Genomic DNA, 4803 nt, shown 5'->3' on the forward strand with positions numbered 1-4803 from the left:
GGTAACAATGTAAAGTAGTGTTGTAGTTAACTAGGTAACAATCTAAAGTAGTGTTCTAGTTAACTAGGTAGCAGTGAGGATTACTCACCCAATCCATGCATTGCAATAGTTTAATTCATTATGTTGCAGTATTTTGGCTTGACTAGCGAGTTTGTCATTGATTTTCAAAAACACCAGCTTCTCTGGTTGGCTAGCTAGCTCACTGTACAGTATCAGCTTCTCTGGTTGGCTAGCTAGCTCACTGTACAGTATCAGCTTCTCTGGTTGGCTAGCTAGCTAGCTCACTGTACTGTATCAGTTTCTCTACAGTTTCGCTAGGTAGCTCACTGTACAGCAGGACTAGGGAACGGCACTGGACAGCTTGCTAGCTAACATCCACATCCACGGTTGCTAGGGTCGTCTGTGAGTCTCCATGGTTGCTATGGTTGTCTGTGAGTCTCCATGGTTGCTATGGTTGTCTGTGAGAACTCCATGGTTGCTATGGTTGTCTGTGAGAACTCCATGGTTGCTATGGTTGTCTGTGAGAACTCCATGGATGCTATTGTAGTGGTTGGTTTCTAAATATACAGCCATTTGATAGGCCATTTGATAGGCTATGTTGTGGTCTCGACCAATCCAGAAGAAGGCCACTTAGGGAGGGGGGTGGGGGGGGTGGCCAGCCTCCTAGCCAATCACGGTGACCCTGCAGGTCAGGTCACTCCCGATAGGCCAGTCCGAGGGTGGGGGGCGGGGTGGGGGCGGGCTTGTAGAACACATTGCGCCCTGAGTTGTCGGGGGAGGGCCCGCGGTCCGGGAGGATGATGATGTTGGTCTTCCTCCTCAGCGTGGACTCCCGGCTGGACGCCACGGACAGGCTGTCTGACCCCGCGTCCCCCCCAGGACCCCCCCCCTCCACCGGGGTCACCCTGATGGTGGTGATGCCCTGGGGGTGGTGGTGGTGGTGGTAGTGGTGGGGGTGTTGGGGGTGCAGGGGGTGGACCACATGAGGGTGTTGTCCCCCCCCTCCCCCTCCTCCCCCCTGCCCCCCCGGGCCTCCTCCCCCCCCTACCCCCCCACCATAGTCACTCCCATACCCTCCCCCCCCATACTCACTCCCGTACCCTCCCCCTCCATACTCACTCCCATGCCCTCCCCCACCCACCACAACCCCCCCATACCCTCCCCCTACCCCCCCATACTCACTCCCATGCCCTCCCCCACCCACCACAACCCCCCCATACCCTCCCCCTACCCCCCCATACTCACCGCCATGACCTCCCCCACCCACCACAACCCCCCCATACCCTCCCCCTACCCCCCATACTCACCGCCATGACCTCCCCCTCCCCCGCCCATCCCAACCCCTCCATACTCACCCCCATGCCCTCCAACCACCATCCCAACCCCTCCATATTCCTGCCCTCCCCCTCCCCCTCCAACGCCCATCCCAACCCCCCCATATTCCTGCCCTCCCCCTCCCCCACCCATAACCCCCCCATACTCACTCCCATGTCCTCCCCCTCCCCCTCCAACGCCCATCCCAACCCCCCCATATTCCTGCCCTCCCCCTCCCCCACCCATAACCCCCCCATACTCACTCCCATGTCCTCCCCCTCCCCCTCCAACGCCCATCCCAACCCCCCCATATTCCTGCCCTCCCCCTCCCCCACCCATAACCCCCCCATACTCACTCCCATGTCCTCCCCCGCCCATCCCAACCCCTCCATACTCCCCTCCTCCCCCCTCTCCTCCTCCTCCGTACTCCCCTCCTCCTCCCCCCCCTCCTCCTCCTCCGTACTCGCTCCCGGCGTCTGTCCCGGTCACGCTCCGCCTCCCGTCCACCGAGCCCCCTCCTCCCCCTCCTCCTCCTCCCCCCCCTCCCCCGTAGCCTCCGTCCCTCCCCAGCGAATCGCAGCTCTCCGAGTCGCGGTCGCGGCTGCTGTTGAGGTCGTTGAGCTCGAAGGAGGCGTGTCGGACGCTCCCCCGCGGCTCGGACGGCTTCCAGCGCCACGACCCACTGCCGTCCGTGCTGGGGGGCCGCACCACTGGCTTGTGGGCCGCCTCCGGGTGGGCCTCCACCCTCACGATGCCCCCGCACCCCCCGGGGGTCCCCGCCCCACCCCCGGGGTCGCTGGTCTCCGCCAGGGTCGTGTAGCGTACGGAGGAGGCGTCGTCGGGCAGGAGGCCCTGCTGCTTGGACATGGCGATCACCTGCATGATCCTGGGCTGGGCGCCGCCGCCGCCGCCGCTGAGGCTGCTAGTCCGCCCGGCCCCGCCCATCTCCGCCACCTTCAGCCAATGGGAACGCACCGAGCCGGCGCAAGCGGCAAGCCCCCCGTGTCCGACCCCGACCCCGCCGCTGACATCATCGTCCTGTCCTCCGCCTCCGTGGTGGTGGTCCTCGTCGTCGTCGTCATGGTTGCGGAGGAGGTAGCTGCCGCTGCTGCTGCTGTTGTTGTTGCTGATCGGCGGCGGCGGCTCTGGCGTCTCCTCAGGGATGTGGACCAGCTGGGAGGAGCCGGGCCGCGATTGGATGGACACGCGCGCCCCGCCGGCCAATCCGCTGCTGCCTCCGCCGCCGCCGCCGTTGTGGGTCAGGTGGCTGTTGGACAGCGGCTGGACGCTGCTGCTGCTGCTGCTGGACGCCAGCTTCATGTACTGGGCCGGGATGCCATGGGCCCCAGCTCGGAGCTCCGCCTCCAGGCCCATGGCGGACGGCTCGGAGCTGCACCGGAGCTCCATGGTCCTCTGGGGCGAGCCGGAGGAGGAGGAGGAGGAGCGGCCCAGCGCCCCCACCCCCACCCCGCTGTCCATCACCTGGGCAACCAACCACAACAAGACACCATGTCAGTGACCTCACTTTCATTCATGTCAAGTTCTGAAGGAGTGTTCTAGGTTCTGAAGGAGTGTTCTAGGTTCTGAAGGAGTGTTCTAGGTTCTGAAGGAGGGTTCTAGGTTCTGTAGACACAACGTCAATAACACTGGACTACACACACACACACACACACACACACCACACTGGATTATTGTCTCTAATATGAAACATTACTGGACACAAATCGATCGCACCTTAAGTGCAGTCATGTTGTCATGGTAACTCACAGTTTAGTTTTTAGTCACTTTTATCACCACGGCGACAGCCCAGACTTCATCTAAGAACCTGAACTATGGTGCAGTATCGGCATTTCATGAAAAAACAAAATTTTCCAACGACTGTGTGTGGGTGTGTGTGTGTGTGTGTGTGTGTGTGTGTGTGTGTGTGTGTGTGTGTGTGTGGTGGGTGTGTGTGTGTGGGTGGGTGTGTGGGTAAACCTTTACCACTCTCTCCTCTCCAACTACGCCTCCCCTGCATCAGCTGCCAAAGCTTCCTACTGTCATACCAAAATACATTCTTCTGCCTCTAATCTAATCCTAGAAAACTGTTCTCCACTTTCTCCTCAGCCCTCCTCCTCCCCTCCCTCTTTCCTCCCTGTCTGCCGATGACTTTGTCACCTACTTAAAAAAAAAAGTGGACGACATCAGCAGCACCTTTTCCCCTCCTACCAACGATGCTAACACCACAATGGGCACTCCACTGAGACTGCGCTCCTTGCTGTCACGGAGGCCCTCCACTCTGCTCAAGCTTCCTCCCTCTCCTCTGTTCTCATTCTCCTGGACCTGTCTGCTGCCTTCGACACAGTCAACCACCAGATCCTTCTCTCCATCCTCTCAGAACTGGACATGTCTACTACCTTCCGCACAGTAAACCACCAGATCCTTCTCTCCATCCTCTCAGAACTGGGCATCTCTGGCTCTGCACTCTCCTGGTTTGCTTCCTACCTGGCGCGTCGCTCCTACCAGGTGACTTGGAGAGGATCGTTGTCTTCTCCACGAACCCTCACCACTGGGGTCCCTCAGGGCTCTGTCCTGGGGTCCTTACTGTTCTCCCTCTATACCACTGGGGTACCTCAGGGCTCTGTCCTAGGGCCCTTACTGTTCTCCCTCTATACCACTGGGGTCCCCCATGGCTCTGTCCTGGGGTCCTTACTGTTCTCCCTCAATACCACTGGGGTCCCTCAGGGCTCTGTCCTAGGGCCCTTACTGTTCTCCCTCTATACCACTGGGGTCCCTCAGGGCTCTGTCCTGGGGTCCTTACTGTTCTCCCTCAATACCACTGGGGTCCCTCAGGGCTCTGTCCTAGGGCCCTTACTGTTCTCCCTCTATACCACTGGGGTCCCTCAGGGCTCTGTCCTAGGGCCCTTACTGTTCTCCCTCTATACCACTGGGGTCCCTCAGGGCTCTGTCCTAGGGCCCTTACTGTTCTCCCTCTATACCACTGGGGTCCCTCAGGGCTCTGTCCTAGGGCCCTTACTGTTCTCCCTCTATACCACTAGGGTCCCCCAGGGCTCTGTCCTAGCCCTTACTGTTCTCCCTCTATACCACTGGGGTCCCTCAGGGCTCTGTCCTGGGGTCCTTACTGTTCTCTCTCTATACCACTGGGGTCCCTCAGGGCTCTGTCCTAGGCCCCTTACTGTTCTCCCTCTATACCACTGGGGTCCCACAGGGCTCTGTCCTAGGGCCTTACTGTTCTCCCTCTATACCACTGGGGTCCCTCAGGGCTCTGTCCTAGGGCCCTTACTGTTCTCCCTCTATACCACTGGGGTCCCTCAGGGCTCTGTCCTAGGGCCCTTACTGTTCTCCCTCTATACCACTGGGGTCCCTCAGGGCTCTGTCCTAGGGCCCTTACTGTTCTCCCTCTATACCACTGGGGTCCCTCAGGGCTCTGTCCTAGGGCCCTTACTGTTCTCCCTCTATACCACTGGGGTCCCTCAGGGCTCTGTCCTA

General features: G+C 60.0%; 1 pseudogene across 1 annotated transcript in view; it reads right to left on the minus strand.

Moving 5' to 3' along the window:
* Window positions 1–694: 694 nt before the first annotated feature.
* LOC308175322 (phospholipid phosphatase-related protein type 4-like) overlaps window positions 695–4803 on the minus strand; it is a 17494-nt pseudogene continuing 13385 nt past the window's right edge. Inside the window, exons 8-9 of the transcript in view lie at window positions 1778–2796; window positions 695–1018 (exon numbers count right to left, since the gene is read on the minus strand). The product of the transcript in view is annotated as a phospholipid phosphatase-related protein type 4-like (transcript). The remainder of the gene's footprint in view (window positions 1019–1777; window positions 2797–4803) is intronic.

This window comes from Nansenia antarctica (assembly GCF_963989245.1).
Source record: "Nansenia antarctica genome assembly, contig: SCAFFOLD_556, whole genome shotgun sequence".
Classification (NCBI taxonomy): domain Eukaryota; kingdom Metazoa; phylum Chordata; class Actinopteri; order Argentiniformes; family Microstomatidae; genus Nansenia; species Nansenia antarctica.